This window comes from Hippopotamus amphibius, chromosome 8, assembly GCF_030028045.1.
Source record: "Hippopotamus amphibius kiboko isolate mHipAmp2 chromosome 8, mHipAmp2.hap2, whole genome shotgun sequence".
Lineage (NCBI taxonomy): Eukaryota > Metazoa > Chordata > Mammalia > Artiodactyla > Hippopotamidae > Hippopotamus > Hippopotamus amphibius.
In genome coordinates this window covers 77,934,150-77,948,192 of record NC_080193.1, presented here as the reverse complement: position 1 = coordinate 77,948,192, position 14,043 = coordinate 77,934,150, and the positions used below count along the sequence as shown (strand labels likewise).

Here is a 14,043-nt window from a genome sequence, read left to right as displayed (position 1 = left end):
AATCAGGTAGTATAAGTCTTCCGGCTTTGTTTTTATTCAGAATTGCCTTGGCTATGCTAAATTATTTGAATTTCCATATACATTTCAGAATTATCTCTCAATTACCACAAAGTAACTAGCTAGGATTTTTACTGGGAATGCCCTGAATCTATAGGTAGATTTAGTTTTTAACATATTTAGTTTTTAACAACATTTAGTCTTTTAATTCATAACCAAGGAATAGATCCTCACTTATTTTGTCCTTTAAATTCTGTCAGTAATGTTCAGTGTATTTACTCTAGAAATCTTAAGTAAATTTCATTAGATTTTTTTCCTGGCTATATGATATTTTCTGATACTTTCTTAAGGCCAGGACTAGAGTAAGGCAAGAGACGAGAAGGAAAGTGAATGCCTCCTTAAATTTTTATTCATTTATTTTATTGAAGTATAGTTGATTTACAATGTTTCAGATGTAAAACAAAACGATTCAGTTACATATATATATCCTTTTTCCGATTCTTTTCTGTTATAGGTTATTACAAGATATTGAATATAGTTCTCTGTGCTATACAGCAGGTCCTTGTTGCTTACCTACTTTATAGGTGGTAGTGTGTACATGTTAATCCCAAACTCCTAATTTATCTTCCCCCCTCAATGCCTCCTTAAAATTTGCACCCTAGATACGGCTCTAACTTTACCATAATCCCAGCCACAACTAAAGAGAAGCCCACACACCAAAACGAAGAGCTCGTGCTCGGCAACAAAAGAGCCTGCATGCCGCAACTAAGACCCAACACAGCAATAAATAAATAAATAAATAACAAATTTTTAAAATAAAAATAAACAAAATTTTTATTTCTACTGTGTTGTTTCTAATATGCTAAAAATCCAAATGAACCTTGGATACAGACTCTGCTTCCAGCAAGCTTTGTGGCCCCCACTCTTCGCTCCCAGAGAGGCGAGGAGAGCGTCTTGACTCAGGCCTGTGGAAGCTCAGGGCTGTGCAGGTTGAGAAGGGGCTGCCCCACAGACTGGAAACGAATGGGATGTCTGTGTTTTCAGGGATCTGCGGGCTGTCCTCCAAAGCTCTCTATTGCATCCCTCCACTTCTGAGTCACGTACCCGTCTCCCAGTACATGGTGGGCAACTGGGAATCTAGAAAGTAGAACCAGAACTCAGAACCAGGTAAAAAACTGGGGGAGGGCAAGCATCAGAGGAAGGAGTCCAGCTTCTGTGAGTCCACAAAGGCCAGGAGTCTGTCCGCCCGTCTCCCTATCCGCCACCTCTTTATTTTCCCACGCTCTGTGCCCATTACAAAGGGGATACCGGGGGATTCACAAAATTGCCTACAATGTGGCCAGATGAAATTAACATATGAGGAAATGGAAGGGAAAATGGGGACACGGACATAAGCTGAAATCAGGGAGGGCTGAGCAAAACTGTAGGCAAAAAACCAGGTCACAATCAGGGAGAATCCAAGGCAGTGCCAGGGCCAGAACCAGACAGACTCTAGGGCAGACCCTGCCTTACAACTTAGAGAGTCAGAATTTATTTTGACCACCATCACCTCTCACCTGGAGGACTACACTAGCCTCCTATCTGTTCTCCCAGCTTCTGGTTCTGCCCTCTCCCTACAACCTACTGTCAAAATAGTAACCACAGTGATCTTTTGAAAACACAAGTCGGCCCCATAGTGGGAGGAAATATCTACAAGTCATATATGTGATAAGGGTCTAGGATCCAGAATATTTAAAAAATTCTTACAACTCATCAATAAAAAGGACAAATAACCCAATTTTTAAATGGGCAAAGATTTTGAATAGACTTTTCTCCCAGAAAAGATATGCAAATGGGCAAAAAATGCATGAAACCTTACTCAACATCACTAGCCATCAGGGAAATGCAAAGTAAAACCACAGTGGAACACCACTTTACACCCATTAGGAGGTCTGTAATCAAAAAGACACACAATACAAGTATTGGTGTGAATGTGGAGAAATTGGAACTCCCATGCTTTGCTGATGGGAACTTAAAATGGTGCAATTGTTTAGGGAAACAGTTTAGCAGTTCCTCAAAAAGTTATCATAGAGTTATGACGGGGCCCCAAAATCCTATTCAGAGGTATATACTCAGTCTCACTGGAATACTATGAGGCAATTAAAGCGAAAGAGCTATTGCTACGTGCGACAATGCGGATGAATCTCACTGATGTACAGATGTACCGTTGCATCACAGAGACAAGGACACATGAGTACAAATTGTATAATTCCGTTTATACAGAGGTCAAAAACAGGAAAAACTAAAGCAGTAGCCCTCGGGCCTTGGGGATGGCAAGGATGAGAACCTCCAGCACCACTTGGGCTCTGGAGCTTTCTTTGTCTCTGGAGTCAGCTTCAACTGTCTTTCTCTATACTGCAGAAACCATGACCCCTGGTTGACTCTAGACACACATATGTCCAACCCCCTTGCCTGAACCAAGACCTCTCTTCTCTTACTTCCCATTCAAAAAATGCTAGGGAAGGCTTCTAATTAGCCAGAGATTATGTTTGCCAACCCCTGGCTAGGCCAGCAAACAAAGCATAGGCAGCTCCTATGAGAAGCCAGCGGTTGGAGTCGGGGAGTGGGAAGGGGACCCTCTCAGAGGGATTGTGCTAGACACAGTTTCATAAATGTCCATGTCGTTCAGGCCTCACCTTACCTGGGATTCACTCAAGTGATGACTCTGTTCTTTCCAGATGGATAGTGTATGCCTTGTCCTCTCCTGGGTTAGTCCTCACATACTAAGATGCCTCAAATCTTGGGTACACTTCCAGGTGTACCCAAGATGAACTGCCACTTCTTCCCATTGCTGGCACTGACACCTCTAGGTGTCCGGTGGCATTCCTACCTTCAAGAAATTCGCAAACTGAAACCTAGCCATGTTTGCTTAGTCAATTTGGCAATGCCTACTAAACTTTAAATGTTTACACCTTTGATCCTGCATTTCTGCTTCTAGAAATACATCCTATACTCATAGAAACACTCTCACAAGTATACAAAAACATATGTGCAAGGATATCCATTGTTTACATAAAGAAAAAATTGTGTTGGAAAGGGTTGAATTCCAAATATCCATCAACAGGAAACTCATTAAATAGATGATTATTCATAGACACAATGGAACACTGTACAATTGTTTGAAAAATGAGATCCTAATACTGAAAGAAGTTCTATGTTAAGCCAAAAAGCAAATTGCAAAACAATATCTATGGTACAATGATTTAAAAAAAGAAAGTAATGATAATATTACTATCCATGTTAGTAGGCGCAGAGAAGAAAAATCTGAGCAACATACACTAGAGTATTAACAATTGTTTTCTGGCACTGAGGGGAGCGGGGAAGGGAGGTGCAGATTTATGAGGGACTTTCATCTTCCCAAGTATATATCTTGGTAATATCTGAGTTTTTCAAAGAAACCTAAACACAAAACAATAATTTGTTTTTTAAGAAAGGGTCTTGGAAGTTGGGGAGAGTGTGACAGATGTTGTTTGATTGCCTTTCAGACAGTTGTCTTGCGTTCACAAGGTTGTTTAAGAATCAGACTTACCTCCTTGCTCACTGACCCATAACACAACAGACTAAATGTTTGACATGGGAAAATTCTCTGGGACAAAAGAGCTTATTCAAGCAGACATAACAGCCATGAGCTATCTTATAATCAGCAGAGAGACAGACATCGAGTTGTGCCTGTGCTGGGGGTGGGGAGAGGCCAGGTTGGGACTGCCACAGGCTGGGAAGGCGACTAACCCTTTTCTCCCAATACCAGCTCCAGGGGCCTTGGCTCTGCTGTAAACAGAGCTGGGGAGCACCTGTGCTGGTCTGACTGTTGGGGAACCCAGAAGGCAGGCCACAGGAGGAGGGTCAGGAAGCTGTTGCAGGGAGGAAGGAAGCCATGCACTTCAGAGGGCTTCAGAGCTGGAGCAATCACAGAGAAAATGCAGAGGGGGAGATGCCCCTTTGCACGATGGGGAATTGTACGCATGCCATTGAAAAGAAGGCCTGTGTTAGGGAGACCGGTATAGAACCTGCCTCCTGAGCCTGTCTGGCATGGGCAGATCAGCTCTGAACCAGATGATCGTAATAATAGATCCCTGATTTACAAGCCACCTTCCACATTTCCAAGTGTGTTGCCATCTAATCCTTATCTCGTCTGATCATCACAGTGTTGGAGGAAGGGAAGCAGGGCGACTCTCATCTGTGTGGACAAAGAACCCAAGGCTCCCACTCCTGGGGTCCGGCTCCCTCAACCCTCCCAGAACCTGTTTCTGAGTCCCAGTTTAGACCCTCTGCCACATATTTTATTGCTATTTTAGGGCATTTTTTGTTTTATAGCGTCTTTGTGGAAGCAGCTGGGAAAGAACTATTTCCACATCTCCTTAGATACACATGGGTATGGCCACAGCCCCTTCCTTCTGGGAGGCAGCTGGGTGGGCCGGGCACTGGTTTCCCACCCGTTTTAATTCCACTAAAGCTCATCAGAAATTTGCTCCTGCGTTTCATCAGGAATGCTGATTTCTTTCCAGAAGGAAATTGTTCATTGCATCGCACAAAAAAAGTTCTGTCCCTGACCAGTTTGGGGACCCTTTTCCTTTTACAGATTGTTGGCATACAATCTGTATTCAAATCACCCCAGGTGCTGATGAAAGAGCAAATGTGTGCACAGAGGAGGACCAGGAGCGAACTCCTCCCTGCCCCAGATTTGTCCAAGTGACCCTGCTCCTCAAAGGTGACCCCGTTCCACAACTGTCTGTCCAGAGAGGACCACGGATCATTTCGCTGGGGTCCCATCAGGATCTCAGGCTACCTCCCCCAGGGTCTCCCCAGGGTCAAGAGAGTACAAGTTTGACCTTGAAAAGGAAAGAGCCTCCCTTCCGTTCCCAGGGTGAGCATTCCAACTTGGGTGCAGTCTACTTGATTGAAAGTTTGGGGAGACAGACAGGGCCCACCCCATCACAGTGACAAAGTAGGCGTCCCCATTCTTATGAAGTCCCGTGGCCATTCTGCCGGCAGTGGCTCTGCCCGCCTCATTACCCCCTCGGCCAACCCCTGAACCCCACCCCCAACTCCAGCTCCAAAAATATTCCTTCCTTATTATGCAGAGCCATTCTACCCCTGAGACCTCTACCACCAACCTGGACCCCACCAGGCTCTTTGCATATTCAGAGACTCATTACTGAGCTCTTACAGATAATATGGTACTTTCTCCAAGGCTCAGCCTCTCCTCCAGCCCCTCCCCACTATTGAGGAAGGAGCTGGGAGGTGGGTGGATCATTTCTCACATGCACCCCTTCTGTTCTAACACTCCTCCCAAGGTAGCATCTTGAGGTTTGGGATTTGTAAAGGGAAGGGGCTCTCTGATAGGAATGAAGCCACTGGCCCGCACTCAGCGGTTGCCCTCTTCTGTATCTCAGCAAAGGCTGGGGGACAGATGTCTCCTGTGAGCCAAAGGACAGAGCAGATGCCAGCCAGGCTTCAGCATGGCCCCCAAGGACCCACCTCTTCCCCCTCAGCATCCGGACACTTAAGAGAGGCACCCTAACTTGGATTCCGTTGCAAAAGTGAGAAGGAGAAAATGGAATAAAAAGCATAAATTGGACTGGGGGTGGGAGATCACAGAAAGGGTGGATTTCCTGGAACTGGCTGAAGTATCCACCATGAGGCAGAAAGGGGGCTCGAGCTCGCAATTGAGGTGCAGAATAATTAAACTCTTCTAAATTTTAATTTTAAAAATTCAGACACTTGGATCTATAGCTTTGAAATAGAAGGTACACTAAAGATATTTTAATTAATATCTTTATCAATTCAACATAATTCAGGAACTGCTGGGTACTGAGGATAAAACATTGAGAATCTGACAGGCATGAACAATTATAGGTATAACTACCCGTGTTCACTTCAGGGGCACCAGGGAGCCCAGGTGGAAAGCTCTCAGGTGAGGAGAGAGGAAAGCATCCAATGTAGGGACCCGAAGCAGGGCGACCACGCGTTACGCCAATAGCCAGCAAATGCAATAGACATTCCCACATAAAAAAAAAAAAAACTACAAGTAAGGTAGTGACGTAAACTTTGAAGATAAAATTCAAGGTGAGTTGGAGTTAGGGGGAAAAAGGGTCTGGGCGGGGGAGTTCAAGGCAGAGAGGCCAGGTACAAAAGTGTGGGGGTTCCAAGAAAACAAGGTCCAGGGGTTTCAGGTGGAGGCTTCAGTGGGCCTGGCCCCCAGTCCAAGAGGTGGCTGGGTGAGAAGGACAGGGATAAGCCAACCACAAGGAGGAGGCCTCACTGCTAAGGAATTGGGGTTTTAGCCAGAAGGTAAGCGAAAGCCACTAAGGGGAACGCTGGCAATGGGCTTTGCATTTCTAAAAGATAACTGGGGGGCTCTTTGGAGACTGGCCCCAAAGGAGAGCACCTGGAGGGGAGCCAGACATGGAGAGGCTCATGTAATAACAGGCAACAGTCCGGAGAAGATGAGGGGCCGGGGGAGGAGGGGGGGAGGGGAGGGGATGGAAAGTCTGGGAGGCTCAGATGAGCCATGGTCACTTAGTATGTGTGGGAGGGGAGTCCCAACGCAAGTGAGTTGATTAACATCTGGGTAGGTGACAGGGCCACATCTCTGGAGAGGGAGCAGGTTTTCAGGCAGGGACAGTCATTTGAATGATGCCCTGGCTTCTCTGAGTTGGGGTGAGGGTGGGGTTTCCTCATCTGGGTTCTAGAACACTCTCCACAGTGCCCTGGGCACCCTTGGAGAAACCAAGAGAACCCCCGAGATCCTGCCCCGTTCTGGGCAGTGAAGGCATCTCTCTGGGGGCTGAAGCGGCCCCCAGGTTTCACAGGAGCTGGCCCCAGACCCTCTCCCGGTATCACCCCAAGTGGAAAGGCCCAGACAAGGTGAAAGGATGCCTTAACCCACTGTGGAGTGGGGTCCACGTGGTGGTGTGTGGAATGGGGGCTGGGGTTTGCAGGGCAGTGGGGCCGCCGCAGCCTCAGCTCAGAGGGGCCGCGCTCAGGAGGGCTGGGTCCACCTGGGGTGCAGCCCTGCCCTTGGGGGCAATGAAGGGATTGAAGGGCAGATGGGGTGCAAAAGGGCACCCAGGTTGGCTCCAAAACTGACACTCAAAACTCAGGCCACCTTTCGGTTTGCTGGGGGCCCACCTCCCTGTAGAGATAACAACTGCCATTTGCCAGCATTTATCAGCTGCTCACTCTGCAGTGGGCCTGGAGCCAGCACTTCCCAGCCTCTTTCACGCCTTTATTGACTTGAGGAGCAAGTACTAACCCTCATTACTTTAGCCGTTGTCATTTTCATTGTGATTCCTCAGGCCATTCTCTCACCACCCCTCCCTCCATGATCCTTGCCCCCTGGTCTCCCAGCCTGTGGCCCACACAGCCCTCCAGGCCTAGCTCAGGGCCACCTGCTCCACAGCCCAGACCACCTGACGACCCCACCCGGCAGCCCCCCGTGCCGAGTCTGCTTCTTCAGGTGCACGGGCCGTTCTGCCTCGTGCTCAGGCTGAAGCCCGCCTTGATCACTTTCTCCCACAGTGTCCTGCACTCGTCAGGGTCTTCATGGGTATCTGGAAGGAACTACGTCATGAGGGGACGTGTCCCCCAAAAGGGAGCAGTGGGCAAGTGGTAGCCTCTGCTCCCCAGCCTGGGGCAGCTGACCCCTCAGTGGCCGTTGTGTCCAAACCACAGGTCTCTGCCACAGCCCTGTGGTGACCGCGTGGCAGATGCCCCGCAAAGACCGTTTCCGGAGGTGTTGAACCTTCATCCCCCGGCCACCAGCCCCTCTCTGGGGGTAGCATCCATCACAGACTCACGGCCCCCACAGCCACCGTGGCCTCTTCAGGCTCTTCCAAAGGAAAGTTCCTCACCCGGCAGATAGAGGCTCAGGCTACCTACTTCCTCCCAGGGATCCAGTGACCCCTCAACAGTCTTGACACGGAGCAAACAGCACCGGCATTGAGCATGCCTTTCACAGACCACACAGGTATGTCCTTGGGACCCTCAGCCACAGCCCTGGTGGCCACAACCCCTGAGATGGTCCCTGCCCCACGCTCCAGCTCCCCCTGAGAATGGCTCTGCCTGGCCTGGTGAGCCCTCACCAGCATCTTTAGCCAGGCCTCTGCCGCCATCCCCGGACTCACAGACCCCTCCCACTGCCCGCCTGCCCAGCTTTCCCCAAGCACCCCCAGCTGTCTCAGTAGCCCCAACCTGTCTAGCCAGTCTAGTTCAGGCCCTGGGTCCTCTCTTTCTACCCTTTTCACTGTAAGTAGCCAAAGGTGTCCCGCAGAATCATGAGGGGCTGTGTCGTCCGCTTGCCAGAGAGGACAGAAAGCACCTTTTCAGAATGCAGCAGGTTTTAATTTCTAGAACTGCAGAATCATCCTGAAAATGAGAAACAGGGTGTTGGATGTCTGATAAGTGAATTTAGGGGTTGAGTGAATGACAGGTTCCAGAGGAAAGCCAGTTATGCTACTTTGTCTAAAGAAAAGCCCAGAAGCCAGCCCGTAAGTAGGCTAAGTGTGGTCAGGAGAGCCCCATCGGGGCACACGGGGACCTGCTCGTCGTGACTCTCCATCAGCCCGTGCCGAGCCCAGCCCCCACAGATGTGCAGCCAGAGGCATTGGCCCAGGGGGCGGCTGGCGGGCACCTGGAGCCGGGGCCCTGCAGCTTCCTCCGACTCGGGCAGGCGGGCATGGCCTTGGGCAGCCTCGTCACGTCCTCTGGCTTCCCACCAAGGCTGCCGTGGCCACCTGCTTCTGCAGCCGGCCCGGTGACACCACTGCCCTCTTCCTATGCCAGGCACCTTCCTGTCGGGGGCAGGGACTGTGCTGGGCAGGCTTGTCAACAGGCGTGGGCTGTTCGCCCTCCCAACCGCGGCACATGTGCTCCATCCCTGAGGCCCCCCTACACACGCAGAGGGCCCAGCCCTCACGGGGGGCGTGCCACCCCCCTCAGTCTGCCACACTCACACCGGGGAGAGGTGGCTCGGTCACAGGCTCTGGGGAGGGGGAGGGGGTGGAGGAGGGCCTGCCCTGGTTCACCTCCACCCAGATTCCACCCCGCAGAGTGTCCAGGACTGTGAGGCCAGCCGGGGAGGGCAGAGGTTCCCAGCCAGACTCCCAAAACCGAGTCGATGGTCAGAAGGTCTCCGAAGGCCCCTCCTTGGCACAAAGGGGACACCCGCGCGAAGAAAGGGCATGGGCTCTGGAGGCCAGAGGGGAGGGGTCCTGAGGGCAAAGCACAGGCAGTCACCACCCAGGACCCACACACCTGGCTTCAGACTGTCTCCAGCTGTCCTTATTCCTCCAGGAAGGCCTGGACGATCCACCATCCTCCGCTGTGGGCCGACCAGGCAGTTCCACAACCAGCTACTGACGACAAAGAGCTGCTGGCAGGGGCACCTCCACCTCCCCGTGACCCCAGCTGAGATGAGCACGGGGTGGCCTTGGAGGGGGAAGAATCAGACAGAGGAGACAATCTCAGCTCCCAGGAAGAGGCGATCCGTGGGGAAGGAGGGGCAGGCAGGGAATGTTACCAACCACGTGTTCAGGAGTTCAGACCTTTGTCATGCTAGCTGTCAGAATTTCCATCCTCTTTTCCATGTATTTCTTTCCTAATTCTCTAGAGCAAGGAGTTTGGGGAACAGGCCCGACCAACTACAGCCTAAGGCAGCACATGGCAAGGTATACAGTGGTGTCACTTAATGGTGAAGGCATGCAGCACTGAAATCAGACAGGATCCCAGCCCAATAAGTATTAGTCACTTGAGCTCTCTAAGCCTCCGTGTCCCCACCTGTAAAATGGTGATACTATCAATGACCATCTCGCAGCGCCGCTCGGAGGATCAAACGAGAAACTCAACACCAGGTGCTGAGGACAACGCTTGGCACCTGGTAGGACCTCGGGAAGTACCAACCACGACCGTCGTCCTGGCTAGAAGTGCTGGCTGAAGAACGAATGGGCTCCTCACACCCTCATCTTGGGAACCTGTGTCTCCGCGCAGGCCTGCGGGCAGTGCATCGGGACCAACTGCTTGCAGGAACACCGCAGAAATGCTTCTCCCCACAGCTGTCTTCCTTCACCTCCCTCCACTGGCCTCAGTGTCCGAAGTTGTAGCATAGAGACTTGTTTCTTCGCGTGGTACCAGCAGCATCTCACATCACGAGTCTGCACAAAGCTGCTGGGAGAGCAGGTGAGGGGGCCAGGGGTCCAACACAGACCCATTTGTGGGCGGGGCGGGGTTGGGAGTGGGGCAGATGGAGGACAGGTCTGACCACCCAGAGAACCCCAGATAAGGAGGGGGCCCTGGAGGGCCAGCAGCCGGGGCTCCCTCCCCCTAGCCCCCGGCGGGCCTAGCACCCCAAGAAGTAGCCTTTCCCCAGCTCCTCTGCACCATCATCACTTCCTGGGCCTCAGTTTCCGCATCTGAGAAGTAAGAACTTATCTCTTAGGTTTGTGGTTAAGGTAAAATGAGACAACCCGTACAAAGCCGAGCACACAGAGCCAGGCATGGGTGCTATATTCACTGCATAACAAAGGACCGCAGACTGGTTGGCTTAAACTACAGAAGCTTATTTTCTCATGATTCTGGAAGCTTAGAAGTCCACCGTCTGGGTGTCAGCAGGATTGATTTCTTCTGAGGCTTCTCTTCGTGGTTTGTAGGTGGCCTTCTTCTCTCTGTTGTCCTCACGTGGTCTTCCTTCTCTGTGTATCTGTGTCCTAATCTCCTCTTTTTATAAGGATAGCCATCATATTGGATTAGGGCTCACCCTAAGGACCTCATTTTAACTTCATTTCCTCTTCAAAGACCCTGTCTCCACATATAGTCACATTCTGAGGTGCTGGGCGTTAGGACTTCAGCACATGAATTTTGGGGAGGACACAATTCAGCCCCTAATCGTTGGTGCTCAGGAAACATCGCAACTTAATTCAGTTCAATGAATACCGTTTTCATGCCAGCATTATTCTAGGCTCTTAGAATGTATTCATGAACAAAGCAGATCAAGAGCCTTATCTGTGTGGGGCTTAAACCTGGGGTGGGGAGAGAGTTGACAGACACGGACAGCCGATATAATAAAAGTAAGTTAAATACTGTGCTAGGAGGTGATCCATTCTATTAAAAAGAAAAATAGAGCAGGGTAATGGAATTAGAAATATAGGCTGAAATTTTAAATAGAGTAGTCAGGGTAGGCCTCCTTGAGGCAACATTTGCCAAGACTTCAATGAGGCTTTGATCTACTATTTATTATTATTATTATTATTATTATTATTATTATTCCTAGGAAATCACATCAGATTCACTGGTCTGTGAACTCCCACATCTTTGCCCACCTTCACCCACCCTAATATCGGAGAAAAAATGATGCCTCTGAGACAGATCTTATTTTGACACTTGGCTCTGCTCTCACTAGCTGTGATGCAGGACAAGTCACTTAACCTCTCTGAGCTTGTGCCCCTACACCCTGCACTCCTCTGGGCCATCACCTTAGTGTGGTGGGGTCAGAGTAGAGGCACAGCCATCCTTGGGTGGGGCTGCTCTAGGGTTGGCTAGGGTAGGGGCTGAGATTTCAGAAGGAGCTCCCAGATTTTGTGTAGGAAGAGCTGTGTGTCAGTTAGAATTATGTTTATCTGCAGGTACCTGAAAACGAGAGTAACAGGGGCTTAAACAAAGAAGAATTTTTTTTTTAATCTCTTGCAAAAAATAAGTTCAGAGTTGGCAGTCAAGGGCCAGTGCTACTACTTAGGGGTGTCAGCCAGATTCCTTCTACATTTCTCTTCCACCACACTCAGCACCTGGCTTTTGTCCTCATGGTTGAAAGGTGGCTGCTGCACCTCCAGGCATACACACTGTCTTCCAGGAAGGGAGAAAGGGTGACGTCAGCAATGAGATGTAAAGAACTGATGAACATGTCAGTTGAGTCATTTCCTTTTTCAATATCTACTCACTGACTTCTCTTATTCCATTGGGCAGAACTGGGTCAACATGCCCATCACTAGCTACAAAGGATCCTAGGAAGTATTTTAGCTGGGTACATTGCTATCCCTCCCCCAAATCAGGGTCTTGCTAGCAGAAAGAAGAGGAAACTAGACATTGGGTAGGTGCCTGGCACACTGCTCTCAGCAGAGCTCAGTACAGTGAGGGTGGGTGATGCATCAGACCCCTGCTGAGGTCAGTGCTGTAGCCAAGATCCCGGCCCAAGACCATCCTCACCAGCAGCAATGGCCCCAGGACTGGCAGGAGAGTCCAGACGGAGAGGGGGAAAGCCTAGGGCTGTGGATCTGGAGGGCCCGCGTGGTATGGGCTGACCAGTGGTAGGTAATCATGTAGCCTCCTGTCTCACTGACACACGTGGGGCCCCTGTGCACCAGCATCCTGCAGCCTCCATTTTTACCTCTCACCCTGGGGTCTCCCTGACATTGTGAGCATGGTACCCGTGGCAGCAGGGCAGAAGGGTGGGGATGGAGGTGGGGGTGAGGGGTTGGCCACTGCCCCTCACCACTGCTTCTTGGAGGCTCCCCACCCCCCCAGTCTGCCAAAGAAGGGATGTGAAGCTGGGGAGTGGGGGTTGTCTACCAGTTTTAATATTATTCCTAGGGAATCACAGCCTATTTGCCACCTGCTGAAGTCTTTGGTAGATGGGCCATTCTAAGCTCCATCAATTCCCAAGGCCAGGACATACAAAGCATGGTGCTGTACAGGAAAGGGGGTGTGGGCAGGTGGAAGGAGGAAGCCCAAGTTAATATTTCAATAAATTATGCTGCCAGGCGTGTGGGATGCTTAGCAAGGGACATGGTAGGGCTCTCACGACTCTGTACAGAATGACTCTTGCTGCTATCAGCTTAGGCTAAGTGGCTTATCAAGGGGCTTGAAATCTTCACACCTTCTACGGAAGCCCTCCTGGGCCCTCCTGCATGTGCTGCTTCAATCTCCAGAAGCTTCCAGCACAGCAGCAGATAAGGAGACCTCATGACCAGAAGTAGCATTTGCAAATCAGAACCATGTGAAAGCTGGAATTGGTGACCCAGGAGCAAAGGGAAGAAGATAAACAGACAGAGGGCACCAGGCAGGGCACTCTGGGGAGAGGGACTGAGGCACTGTTAGTCGGCCAGGGCCGCCACGACAAGCACCACAGACTGGGGGCGGGAGGAGGGGCTTCCAATTTTCTCGCAGTCCTGGAGGTAGAAGTCCAAGATTGAGTTGGCAGGGCTGGTTCCTTCTGAGGCCTCTGTCCTTGGCTTGCAGATGGTGTCTTCTCCCTGTGTCCTCCCATGGTCATCCCTCTGTGTGTGTCTGTGTTCTGATCGCCTCTTCTTATAATGACACTGATCACATAGGATTAGGGCCCACCCTCATTTTAACTTAATTACCTCTTTAAAGACCGTATCTCTCAAAGCTACATGCTGAGGTACTGGGGGTTAGGGCATCCACAAATGAATTGGGGGTGGGGTGGGGACATACATCAGCCCCTAAAGAGGAATCACACTGCGGATGTCTGATGTGGGGATGGCACTGCGTGGGAAACTGGTGGAGGACACCAGAGATGCTGTCCAGCTCCCCAGCTCCCACTCTACCGCCACCACCACCAGGCTGGGCCATCCCCTTCCCACCTCCCCACCCCTCTACTTACTGCTTCTTACCACTCGGACCAGCTCCAGCGCCTTCTAAGGCAACATCAGCTTCTCAAACAACTTCTAAGGCTTGATGACAGCACCCGCTCTTTGTCGATGGTGAGTAACACTCAGGGAGGGAATTCCAGGCAAGGTCACACAGGAGGCTGGCACAGGGTACGGTAGGGAGGCTGAGGTGTCCTGCTTGTTCCTCCCCCAGCGCCCCAGGAAGTTGCCCGTCCAGGGCTCTGACCCCCGTTGGGCTGGCCCCGCCCCAGGCTCTGGTTCGCTGGCCCACGCTGTGCTCTGACCGGTCACTGGCCACACTGCCAGGCCTGAAGATCTGGAAGGAGAACAGGGAAGCAAAAGAGGAAGTGGTGTCAAGACGGAGAGGGGAAGGGCAGGGACACCCCCT

At 50.8% G+C, this 14,043-nt stretch overlaps 1 long non-coding RNA gene across 1 annotated transcript; it reads right to left on the bottom strand.

Annotated features, from left to right (window-relative positions):
• Positions 1 to 850: 850 nt before the first annotated feature.
• Positions 851 to 13,834, bottom strand: LOC130858746 (uncharacterized). The gene is made up of 3 exons (XR_009055109.1): positions 13,649 to 13,834; positions 9,292 to 10,200; positions 851 to 1,134 (listed from the first exon to the last, which is right to left on the bottom strand). It is a non-coding gene; the product is annotated as an uncharacterized LOC130858746 (long non-coding RNA).
• Positions 13,835 to 14,043: the final 209 nt, after the last annotated feature.